Genomic DNA, 13947 nt, shown 5'->3' on the forward strand with positions numbered 1-13947 from the left:
TTGACATACAATTCCTAAAACCCTTGCAATCTCTGAGGTAATGGTCTTTGCCTATGTTAATGAGATGACGGGTAGCCAGGTTCTGACAAGCTGCATGAAGAGACTAGCCACTACAGGGCACAGACCTGGATTTCCAACTTTACCTCAAATTCTGAGTGGAGGAGAACGCATCAACCATACCTATATATGAAACCTCCAAGAAACCAAAGGATAGACAGGTTCGGAGGGCTTCTGGGCTGGCAAATTCATCTGCAGTCTAGTATGGCAACATTTTCCAACTCCACAGAGACAGGAGTACCGTGCTCAGGCCATATCCAGGTATCACCCTGAGTACTTGTCACACATGTGCTCCTGTCTCCTTTATCCTAACTAGCACAGCTAAAGGAAGCACTCGCCTGAATTCTGACACTGTCTTCAGAAAGAACCCCTGAGCTGAGGGCACCCACATGGTAGGGTGGAATTCTATGTTCCTACTGTCAGAAGTGGTAGGGACCTTGTAAGAACAGAGGGCAGAGAACAGGAAGAATAACGCAGTGTGACCTGCATTCCCTCGGGAAAGCCTCAGGTCACAAGATTGATTTATAGAAGCTCATTATCTTTCTACGGTACAGCACCAAGCACTCACAGATTAAACTTGATAAAGCAATGACAGTTGGAATACCATGAAGAGACATGAAGTTCTGGGTTCATTGGAAAAACTTGCATGAAGTGCTGAGGATGGGAACTGGAGCCCCAGCTGCAAATGCTGGGCCTAAGACATCTAACAAGTCCCAGTGGCGTTTGGAAGCATTGTGGTACATGTCTAGATTGGGGCAGAGGAGAAACTGAGTCAGCACAGATAGCAAGGCCACAGAGGGGCCAAGAAGAGGAGATAGCCGAATCCCAGACCTAAGAAAGGAGGGAGGGAGGTAGAAGTGACAGTGAGTGTGAGGTGAGATAGGGAGCTGGGTCCTGTGAGCCAAGTAACAAAGAATAGTGGTAAGGGTATGCACAATCTCTTGTCCCCATGCTTTCCTCCGAGACACCAAGACAAGAAAAGAAGGTATATCCTTAAGACATGACCTGGACCTAAATGTTCCTCCAAGACCCTTCTCACAGTACAGAGATTCACTGTAAAGAGCCCTGGCCCTTGATGTACTTTTCCCCAACTTACCTAATAATACTTTGTCACTGACATCAATGCACCCCTAGCTCAGAGTGAGACACTAAGCTGGTCACAATCAGATCCCAAAGTGGCCACAGCTGTCCCCCTTCCCAACAGACAGGAGGAAGGGAAGGAGCCTTTAGCCCCTCTGAGCATCTCTCCTGTGGAGCTTCTCACCTTTACAGGTGGCTCCCTAGCAACTGTTGTCCTCTCAGGGAGCTGTTTTTAGCAAGAGCTCCTAGAAGCAATGAGGCTGGCCCTGGAGGAGTCTAGGGCATCTACTGGAACCTCCGAACAGACACATGGTGGGTGGAGGCTGTGTTAAACAGCTCAGAGTCAGACAGCCCAAAGAAGAAGGAGCAGATCATGACGCACAGACAGGCCCTGGAGCTCCGTGAAAACAGGCCATAGACAAGAACACTAGGAGGAAATGACCACCTGGAGGTAGCCTGGAGTGTGATCACCTTGACTGCTTTGTGGAGACCACACACAGCAAGACCCTGAGGACTACAGTGACAGTAACAGGCTGGGTCTCTGTCAGGGAGTCAGGAACCTGTCCCACCTCCCAGAACAGAGGACCTAGCAAGACCTTGGAGACAAAACACAAACAAGGCTCCCAAACTTTTTGAAAGACTGTGCTTGTCACTTGACAAAACTTTGCCCCTGCTGGAAATGCCTCGTGAACGTTTGCTGCACTGGAAGAAAATTCTGCTGGCAAGGTATTTTTAGCAGCAGCTTCCAGGGCTGTCTCTGAATTATGCAGCAAAAGCTCACAGCACCATGAGTCAGCAGCCCAATGCAGTCAGGTCCCCCACTAGCTCTGCACACATTACCCAGAGCATCCAGAGCAAGTACCTCCCTTCCCAAGCCAGCTGCTCCTACTTCACTCTGGTCCTCAGTTTCTGATCTTCCAAAGTGTCCTGTATAGTAAGCACTTGCAACCTAGCTCCCAATCCCACATCATCCTGCCCAAGACCACAGTCTCTTGGGTCTAGTTTCTTCATTATCTCCAGGGCCCTGATTACATCCCTACAGGGTATGATCAGGTGGTAAAGAAACAGCTTACCAAGGACAGGTCACAGCATCCACCTTGGTTACAGTTACCCAAGCAAGAATCTCCCCTGAAGACCCCCCATGAAGACACATACCCCAACACCCTCCCCTCCTTGCTCACCTGGCAGGAGCGGAACTGGCTGACAAGCAGTGTGCACCGCTGGGGCTCCTTCCGCCCATCCAGGCTGTCCAGCTCTGCAGCCACCTGGTTCAGCTCCTCATCAGCATAGTAGAACTGGGCCAGCAACTGTGGGTCTGACCTCTGCAGGAGAGAGAGGTGCCAGGAGTATGAGGAAGTGGTAACTATTGGAGAAGACACGGTAACTGGTAACTTTGTTCCTACAGGGCAGGCTGCCATTGGATAACCCCCAGGGCTGAGTCCCTATCAAGAACTCTTCTAACCCCAAGCAGCAGCCATCTCATCAAATTTCTATATAAGAACTTTTAGGAATACAACAAGAGCAAAAGCCAGGCCACTGGGGCTGTGCCCACTTAGCTCACTCTACACAAAAGATTCTCATTAGAATCCCAGAAAAGAGGAAGAGAAAGGCCCAATGTACCCAAACATACCCATTCTCTCCCACTCATGCATGTGGCTATGTTTACAACACAGTGTGTTAAACATAAGGTAACTTCTAGGGCCCTCGGATGACAGAAAACCTCTTAGGGGAAAAAAATTACATAAGCCAGGCCTGGTGACACACACCTGCTAGCACTAGGAGACTGAGGCAGCACTAGGGAGGCTGAAGCAGGAGGATTGTGTATTTTTCTATGAGCCTGAGTTATGTAATGAGACTTAGTATAAGAAAAGTTTTCCATCCACAAGTCTAAACAGAAATGACAAAGATAGCCACTTAAGGAAGTAGTTCACAATAAGACTAATTTCCTTCCACAGAAATGAGAATGACTGGCAGTGCTTGTACATGTCAGTCCTCTATTCCCTGCCCTCGCAGCCCCATTTCTCTAACACTGGGGAATACCAGTTCCCTTAACTCAGAGGCCTCCCTTCCACTGAGCTCACACGTGTTCTGGTCTTGCAATTTCCGAACTCTAAGTAGAACTCAGGGTCCCTGTCTCTTCTATCAGGCCTGGTGCCTGCCCTCTTTCTCTCTGCCGCAGCCCCACTGGTTGGCTTCTTTTTTTTTACACACATACAGGAAGCCCATTACTCTGGGCCTTACATAGCACAATGGTTCCCTAGACTCCTAGGTATGAAGGACTCCTTCCCTTAGACCCGACAGTCCAGGATTTAGAGACAGGAAGGAAGAGTGGTGAAACCCCAGCATGTTTTGGTAAAGAATGCTTACTGCAAGGAGAAAGACATGGGAGAGGCCTAAGGATATGTGGTTCAGAGGTAGAATATTTGCCTTACATGTACATGGCTCTGGTTCAACCTCTAATACCAGAAGGAAAAAAGATCCAAGAAAGTGAAACATACCCAAATGTATTAACCCAAATTTTCTGTAATGCTGCTCACATGTGTACACACATGCACACACAGCACAAAAGTGACACCTGGCCCACTATCTCCCACTCATGCATGTGGCTATGTTTACACCAGTGTGTTAAACATAAGGAAACTTCTAGGCATTATTTGTGGTTTCCATTTCCTTCTCTTTCCTGTCTCTCAGGGTCTCCCTTCTCTGTCCCTTCCCTCCCTTTTGCTCTACATGGTCAGACCTCAGGGAGGCTTTTCTTTAACTAGAGGACTTTTGTCACAAACATTCACCAGCCTTGGATTCTGGGGAGGGAAGAGGAACCTCAGTTGTGGCCAAGCAGCCCCTCATGGGGCTTGAACTCCCAGAGTTACCACTCAGAATTTGCATAGCACCTCACAGCCAGCTACAGTGCCTGGTCAAGATGGGTATCAAACCTTCTCAAGAAATCTGCAGAAGGCTGAAAGGAAACTCCAGATGCTACCTGACCTGGTCTAGATGCTGATGCTGTTCTCTCCCCTTTACATGGAGAGAGAAAGGTTCCGGGTGCCACCCGCTGCACCCAGTGCTGGCTACCTTCCCCTCCATGCCTGGACTGACTTCTCAAGCTACTGCCACACCCAGGGTTATGACACAGCAAAGACTCTGATGAGATGAGTTCAAGATTTGTAGTTGGGGTCTGGGAGATGCCTCAGAGGGTAAAGGTCTGCCGTGCAAGTGTAATGACCGGAGCTCAGATCTTCAGAGCCCACCTACAGCCAGACACGGCAGCACATGTCCATAACCCCAGCACTCCCAGGACAGGATAGGAGGTGGAGATTAGAAAGGCCCTAGACGGTGGTAGTGTATGCCTTTAATCAGATTTCTGTGTTCGAGGCCAGCCTGGTCTACAGAGCAAGTTCCAGGACATGCTCCAAATCTACACAGAGGAACCCTGTCTCGAAAGAGGGGGCTGGGGCCTAGAAGCTTATGACTGAGCAAGCTGGAAGGCCAGCTAGCCTGCACACAGAACAACAAAGAAATAAGCACCAATGTCCAAGGGCATCCTCTGACCTACATATGTGTATCATGGCACTGATGGGGAATGTACTGTGTATGTTTATCTTATTGATTGTTAAATAAAATACTGTTTGGCCAATGAGACAACAAGTTAGATGGGACTAGGAGTCAAAGAGGATTCTTGGAAATGTAGTAGATAAGTGGTGATCCAGGCAGGAAGTGACATAGCAAGGAGACTCATTTAAAGAAGGAGAAACAGGAAGCGTCCCTTTTCTCCCCTCTGCTCCTGCTCCAGCGGCACGATGTGATCCACCGGCAAGGAGGGACGCCAATAAGGCATCCAATAAGATAAGTCTTATAAAATATATAGATTTATGATAATTAAGACTGAGCTAGCAGATGAAGAATCCTAGTCATTGGCCAAGCAGCTTTGAACCTAATAGAAGTTTCTGTGTATTCATTTGGGCTGTAACTCAGGCGGGCGGCTGGCGGTAAAGCTCATACGTGGCGGTGGGGCTCAGGCGGCTTTTGGCAGAAAGATTTATCATAACATGGCACGTCCACCCACAATCACAAACACTAACCCATGTGTGCAAGCATATGTGCACACACAACTGACATGGCTCAGCACTTAAAGCCAACAACCAGGGTTTGATTCCCTGGGCCCATATCATAGAAGGAAAGACCAGGTCCCACAAGTGGCCTCCATATGCATGTACAAATAAAATAAGTTACAAATATTTTTTATAAAGACAGGGTGGGCCAGGCAGTGGTGGTGCTTGCCTTTGAGCCCAGAACTCTGAGTTCAAGGCCAGCCTGGTCTACAGCACAAGTTCCATGACATCTTGAACTATACAGAGAAATCCTATCTGGAAAAACAAACAAAGAAAAAAGACAAGGAGGGAGGTGAAAGACACATTTATTCCTCTCTTCCCACAGCACAGTTTGACTAACTCCAGGTCCTGTCCTTGTCTTCTCCTTTACATGGCCATGACTCTCCAAGGTCAAGGCTATCAAGTCACACTCTCTGACACAGCCCCCAGGACCCCAGTCTGGCTTGTAGTGTCACCTAGACCTCCTGACATTCTCCAAGGAAGAAGGGGCAGCCACAGGCACACCTATAACCCAGTTGACATAAACAGCTTCCTTCTGTTACCCCTTTCTCCTGGAGGGGGCCTGGCTCCTTCTCAGAGCAGGGATAAACTACTGGCCACCCAATAGACTGTGCTGGACACTTACCAATGGTAAGGCCCACTTTACCTGTCACACAAGCCCAGGGTGGTCACCAGAGTCAACAGAACCATAGTTTACCTCTGACCTCAAACACACGAGCTCCTCGGCGAGGTAAGTATGGGAGGTGGGGAAAGCAGGGCACAGTGGCAGCAGTCAGAGTGGATACCTCACTGAGGCCGAGCACCTCTCAGATCCAAACTGTCTATAGCCCTTTGTGCAATTGTACATAGTTGACGAATGGCCTCCCTGTGTCCCTATGTCCTTTCAGCCCCTACTGCTGCTTGTAGCCAGCACTATTCATCTCACCAACCAGGCCAAGTACCGAATTTGGGAACTAGATAATGTCACTTTCAAGAAGCAAAATGTATACTGGACAAGGGAGTATGGTGAAGGGCTGTATCTAACTCAGCCCCAAGAATAGCTCAGATGGGTCTCATCCCAGCACTAAAAACCACACTATGCCTGAGCTGGACGCAGAGTCAAACGTTCTCACAATGCTAGAAAGGCTTGGAACAAACAAGGTGCAGAGAAGCTGACAAAGCCCTAGGGTTGTTGAGAGCCCCATCTGTCACAGGCTCTCAGGCTGCAACCAACCCATGATCAAGGAACAGACCCAGTCTCAAGAGCAAGAGGGCTAATGTGGTCTCCTTGGCCCACCCACCTTCCTCTTCTCTGTGCACATGGGTAAGTGTGCACATGACCTGTGTGTGCATGCATTGCACATATGTGTATGTATATATGTATACATATATATATATATATATATATATATATGTGTGTGTGTGTGTGTGTGTGTGTGTGCATGCATTTCTATTAGTACATACATGCATGTGTATGCACAAATGTGTGAGTTAACTGTTCATTCTGGAATGGCCTAAAGCAGAAGGCCCACACCTGCTGGCTTTCTAAAGCATTTCCCCTGCTGGAGTCAAGACCTACCCTCTTCCCCGTAGTCTCTATTGTGACTAGGGTGAGACACATTCTCTGTCATGGAGCCTTCATGTGGCTTTAGGGTAGAGTCTGTGGAGAAGGGTAAGCATTTTAGAAGACCAGAACCTTACCTCTCAAGCAGGTCCATGTCTGTGTTGTAACAAAAGCTAGGACAGTGCTCAGGGCCCAGCACCAGGGTGACAGACCACAAAGAAAAACATGAAGGCCTCCCCCAGAACTACTTGAACTTCTTTGGTGGGGGGAGACTCTTCCTTACCACTTGTTCCTGCTCACACCACTTTACCATGGACACTTCCTAAGGCCAAAAGGAGTTCTAGTGTAAGACAGAGGAGGGGTGTCACCTGCTCCATCAGTCAGTGAATGTTTGGTTATAGGCTTACTGCTATGGGGGCAGCTGTGTCTTGCCTACCCCCTGGGCAGGTATCCATAGTAGAATCAAAGGCAACTGCACTCACAGGCTTCCACACCCAGCTGTACTTATCCTCTCAGACCTGTCTGTGGTCTGCAGCCTCAAGGGTGGAAACTGCTGTGCAACTCTGCCCAGCATCAGACCTCCTTGCTGAGCTGGTATCACTATGGTGACTCCTCAGCCAGGCTCATGCCTATCCCACCCCTGGATCACCTTACCCAGTCTATATCCCTTCATGAATCCTCCCACCTTCCCATCTACCCAGCATTAAATTGTCTACCAGGGGACCAACTACCAAAATTCAGCAGGCCCTGTTACTCTGAAGCAGGCCTGATTAACAGCATCAGTATCTCCAGCAGACATCCCACAGGGCTAGTTTTCTGACCGCTACAGAGACTTCTGCAACCTACTCTCTCTCTCTCTCTCTCTCTCTCTCTCTCTCTCTCTCTCTCTCTCTCTCTCACACACACACACACACACACACACACACACACGTACACACATGTAAGCATGAACACACATGCACACAAACATGCATACACATACACCTGTAATCTCAAGACTAGGAGGCAGATACCAGTGATTCACAGGGGTTGACTGGCCAGACAGTCTAGACAAATCCATAAGTTCAAGACTCTGTCTCAAAAAATACAGTAGAGAGCAAGCAAGGAAGACATCTGGCATTAACCTCTGACCTCCATCCACATACAAGTATATGTGCATACACACATGCACATATGAACATATTTACAGGCATACAGAAGAACCTGTGTTTGCCTCAGTCAGCTACTAAAGAAAGTAGGACTACTTGGAAAACTGCAGCCAACAAAACTGTCATTCCTCATGAATTTATTGTTGGTCAATAAGTTCTGATACTGTAGAAGAGTTAGCCTATGTTTCTGACATAGCACACTAATGACAAACATCCAATCACCAGCATTCAGGATTCCTTGATGCCTCTTACTCTCAGAAGGCCAAGGTTCTGAGGATTGTGCATCTACACTGGCAGGTGAAACCCAACAGAGTCCACTACCTCCTGAAAGCCTCAGTGCAGAGTGTTACTAGGTTGCTGTAGAGAGATGGCCAAGTATGCAATACCCACACAAGTCTCACCTTGTTCCACCACAGAAAGTATCCATATGTGAGCTTACTTGTATGCTTTCTTTGAGGATAAATGCCAGGAAGAGGGACTCAGGTGTAAGGTACCAATGATATATGGCATGGCTAAGTTGTTTTACAGAGCCCAGCTGGGCAATCAGGATCAACCCACCAAGAACCCTTCCTGCTGAGCTTAGCAGGAATGCCAGTGCTTCTGCATAAAAATTGGATCCTGTCCACACACACACAGAGAGAAAGAGAGGGGGGGTAATCTAAAAACAACAGACTCTGAAGCCACTGGCAGTTCTCTCTGATGTGGAGGGAAATAGGTAGGGTGTCTAAGGCTCAAGACCCACAGCTCCAGCCAGGTTGCCGCATCCTAAACAAAGTGTCCAACCTCAAACCCCACAGGAATAGGTTGGCTCTAAATGTCTCCATAACCATAAATACAGGGATTCTCACAATCTGCCTCACCTGGGAAGAGCCCAGAGGCCATGCAGATGACACCGGTGCACACAAAAACTTATTTGCTCCCACCTGGCTCTGATTTCTATAAATTAAAGCCCTGAAAACCAGATGTACAATGTCTAGACCAGTAAGCAGCATGAGGGATCCATGCACACACATAAATGGACACACACACACACACACACACACACACACACACACACACACACACACACGCACCGCGCACGCGCACACGCACACACACGCACACACGCACACACATAAATGGACACACACACACACACACACACACACACACACGCACACACGCGCACACGCGCACACACGCACACACGCACACACGCACACACGGACACACACAACACACACACACACACACACACACACACGCACACGCACACAACGCACACACGCGCACACACGCACACACATAAATGGACACACACACACACACACACGCACACACGCGCACACGCGCACACACGCACACACGCACACACACGCACACACGCACACACACGCACACACGCACACACGCACACACACAATGAGCATGTGCACACATAGGCAGGCACATATACCTTAAGCAGAAGAAATTAAGAGTCAGAAAATTTTACAAAAACATAAAATGCCTGGTTGTTTTAAAATTCCAGCTGCCAACAGAGAACACCAGCCCCCTCAGGATTGCTATTTCAGACTGAAGAACCAAAGTTCTTTTGCGTCTCCTCACAGGCCAAAGTGTGGGAGCAGAATGGATCCTAATTATTGTGTCAGTCATGCTATCTAAGGGTGCAGGTGCTGCTCAAAAGGAAACCTCGAGGCAGGGGTCTCAGGAAATGAATTAATAAAACCAATGAGATTCAATTTGTCCTGATTAACAGGATCCAAGAGAAAATTTTGGTCACTAAGTCTCTCATTGTAAGTATGCAGAGTAGGGCCCAAACAGCCATCTCACCAACTCACCACTCAGTGTTACACCAACCTGGGGGCCACTGGCCCCATGCAGATTGGCCTGCAGGCCTGAGGTAGGGAGGTGGCAGAGAAGGCCACAGAACAAATGGCCACAGCCAGACTGATTTTAAGTGTTTTGATGTCCCAAAAGAAAATGTGTGCAACAAAGGCACTTCTGTAAGTAGGAAGAGTAATCTGTGAAGAAGTGTGACACAAACACTGTAACATCATAAAATCATACATTTACTGTGGGAGTGCCTTTAAAAGAATACTTTGTCAATACTGTTCAACTACATCCATAGCGGAGGAAATTCACACTGTTGAAAGAGGGAAGAAAAGTTAGGCTTTTTTCACTAGGATCCCTTTCCCAATAAATTTTCAGATCACCGTGGGTACATACGTGCATAAAACAGGTATACAAATCAAACATTTACTCATAAATTAATCATAAAGAAATTTTATTTCCAAACAATTCTTTGAGGGTTGGGGAGATGATTCTGGATAAAGTTCTTCTGTGTAAACATGAGGACCTGAGTTCAGATCCCTAGGACCCACATTTAAAAGCCAAGCATGGCCGGGTGTGGGTGCACACCTTTAATCTCAGCATTCTGGAGGCAGAGGCAGGTGGATCTCTGTGAGATCCACAGAGCCAGCCTGGTCTCTAGAGTGAGTGCTAGGATAGGCTCAAAAGCTCGATAGGCTCGAGACAGAGAAACCCTGTCTCAAAAAACCAAACCAAACCAAACCAAACAAAAACAAAAACCATACATAATGGCACACATGTATCATCCCCGTGCTCCTGGGAAGAGATGAAAGGTGGAGACAGGAAAAACCTCTGAAGCTCACAGGTCAGCTAGTCTGGTGTGTGCAGTGGCAGACAACAAAGAGGAGACCCTGACTCAAACAAGGTGGACAGCAAGATCTGATACTTGAGGCTGTCCTCTGCTCTCCCTGGGATGTGAATGTGCCTGCAATCATGCAAAAATGCCATACCCACAAAGAGAAAGGCAGAAGACACAGAGATATTCTGAGCAATTATATGTTTAAGTCACAAGAATGGACCAATGCAGCACTAACTCCAAGAAGTGATTGCATTATTTATTCACTCAAATACCTGGTCCCTGATGAGTGCAGCTGTTGGTGTGGATGTACTTGAGGTGTGAGCTTGGACCTTGCCCACAGGGCTCTTTGATTAGTCATTGGTACTGTGAAGTATTTCCCTGTAGTCCAGAGGACTTCTGGCTGGGCTGGGGCAGAATTAGAGATCATGGCAACTGAATCATCTATAGAGACCCTGCTCACCAGAGGACTCAGTCCCAGTCCTGTGTAGAGCTGCATATCAGGCCTTCCATGCTGCAGTCCAGGCAGAGAGATTGGAGCTCATGAAAGCAACAAATGCCCTGGATTACATGTTAGAGACTATGAAGCTAGAACTCTGCCAGGGCCACAGTGAGACCCCTCAGACCTTTCTGATGGCCAGTACCAGAGCTAGACCCGGTTCACACTCTTGCTGCCTAAATATGACATGAACACTAAAGTCAGAGGACATTAAATGACACCTTGTAGCTCTAGACAGCAATGTCATGGTCCTGGTCAGGCTTCAGGCAGGTAGCAGGACATGTGACCTGCACAGATGGTAGGACAGGCAGCATGGTGGACCAGTGAGGACAGTTCCTGCCCAGGTCAGCCCATGAGTGGCACAAAGTCTAGGAGATTCTTCCCCAAGCAGTTGTCCTCAGAATGTCAGGTGGGATCTGAATGCCAATTTCCAAGAGGGACCTTTACCACATAACCAACTAAGTGGCACTCACTGCCCCAACATTTGGAATGTGTGACCCTGGTATGTTACCTTTTGGTCTCGGCACATCCCTAGGCAGTGGCCATACATGAACTTCACGAAGAAACTAGAAAGCTCAATGAAGGGATGGTCTACCATAGTGTCACCCTGGGCCCTGACCTCTCCTGGATCAGGTCTCCAGTAAAGCCTCAGACTCTGCAATCCACTCCCCCAAATCCAAAAGCATCACAGAAAACTAAGAAAAGACTCTGGAGGTAACTTAATCCAGCTACTCACCATAGCAACTACCTACCCAAGCAACTGCTCAGGCCACACGTAGCTGTTGGCAACAGTCCTCCATGGATCGAACTCCTCATTGCCTCCAAACACTGACCTAGGCCCTCCTAGGATACCCTTGTCCCACTCATCCACACAAATACCTAGAAGCACATGCCTCCAGCTTGACCTGGATCCACAGCTGGCCTATCCTCAGAGGTATGGCACCACTGGGAGCCGTCTGTCCCTAGGCCACAGTACCTCTCAAGGCCTTTCACAGCACTCTCTGAAAGACAGCTGACACTTTTTTTTAAAGATTGTGTTTATTATATGTACAGTGTTCTGCCTGCATGTATGCTTGCATGACAGAAGAGGATACCAGATCTCATTATAGATGGCTGTGAGCCACCATGTGGTTTCTGGGAATTGAACTCAGGACCTTTAGAAGAGCAGCCAGTGCTCTTAAATTCTGAGTCATCTCTCCAGCATGGCACTTTTTGTTTTTGTTCACATTAGCAAACAGCAAAACTGTGGCAAAATAGAAATAAATCATTTCAATAATGTGATTAAAGGAACAATGGCCTGGGGGAAGAAAAGAATCTGCAGCTTCAACCCTGAAGGGATCTGATGGGCTCCAATCCCAAACACTTCCTCCACAGTCCATACCCTGCTATGTGAAAGACATCATGAATGCCCAGTAAATTGATGCACAGTCCCTAGTGTTCTCGTTAGTGTGCACGAGAATGATAGCAAGAAACAGTTGACCAGGATAAGGAACCAAATATTATATATCCTTCCCTGAAGAAAGGGCCCCACCCTCAGAAGGCAGCACTGACCTGGCCCAGGGATGGCTGGGGCTGGGGCTGCATGAGGGATGAAATGCAAATTCGAATCACCATCCTCTCAAGAGTGAAGATGGGAACCATGAAGACCGCAGAAAACACCTGTTCTCTGTGTACACTGAGTGGCCCAAGAAAGACCAAACTGACCTATCCACCTGCCTACTGCAACAGCAACCCAGGATAGAGAGGCCCAGGGGACTCTCCAGGAAAGCATGAGGAAGGGTAACAAGTGGGGCAGAGCATCCAGATGACAGAAAAGTAGTCTTAAAACTCCTAGTATTTGCAAAGACAGGGAGGGGGGCTGGGGTGGCCCTCAACAGAAGTGGGCAGAGAGAGAAGTACAGCTAGGAGTCCCACAGCCAGTGAATGGAGGCCACCACCTTTTAAGGACATGAAGTTGTAAAGGGTGGGTGCTAATTCCTTCCCTTGGAGTCACTGAGGACGGAGAAAGACTGTGACCTGTCAATCAAACAGACATTCCAGAAGGACCAGTGAGGAAGCAGTCAGGTGGGTCTGCCTCATGTCCACATGCTGCGTGTGCCATCATACCCCACACCTCTCATGTCCGCCTGCCTGCAGCAGGGCCTCAGGGTGCATGCAGGAACTTGAGGCCTCTCTACCCTCACTCAGCATTCTAGGCTGTCACCTCATGGACTTCCCATCTGTGCAAGATCTGAAAGCTGCCTGGTGGCCCCCAGGTCAGTCCTGTCCACAGATTCCTCCATCTCTGCTCCTGGTCCTCAGCATCTGCAATACCTGACCATTCAGAGCTTTGAATACTGGGCCTGACCTGGGGACAAGTTACCCCTTGAGTGAGGTTGCAGAGCTCTCCCTCTTCAGGCTCAAAGATGACCAGCACTGGCTAGCTAGGCCTTGGTTCCAGTGTGCCCAGTGGGGCTCTCAGCTATAGTGTCACCTGGACTCTGGGTTACTGAGCTATACAACAAAAGTGGATCCCTGCTGAGGCCACTGTTGGTTGAATTCCAGAAAGGTTAAGACATAGAAGAGAAGCTGTGTGTGTTTGCTTCTGGCCCTGTGGTCAACAACTTGGGGAGAGAGCTCTGCTCTACTCCACAAAAGGTATAAATGGGAGGGGAACCTCCTCCTCAGCTGAGCACAGCAGAAACTTAACCAAAAGATCACACAACTTCACTTGAGAGTAAATAAGGACAGCCCCTGCCCAATACACCAACTGAAGGTGGACCAGACAAGGACAGTCACCCAAAAGACACCACATGAGAAAGATTTGAAAATGAAGAATTCTAGCCAGTGATAGTTGTGAAATCTCACCCACACCTGAGAGATTCACC

Source organism: Cricetulus griseus (assembly GCF_003668045.3).
Source record: "Cricetulus griseus strain 17A/GY chromosome 1 unlocalized genomic scaffold, alternate assembly CriGri-PICRH-1.0 chr1_1, whole genome shotgun sequence".
Lineage (NCBI taxonomy): Eukaryota > Metazoa > Chordata > Mammalia > Rodentia > Cricetidae > Cricetulus > Cricetulus griseus.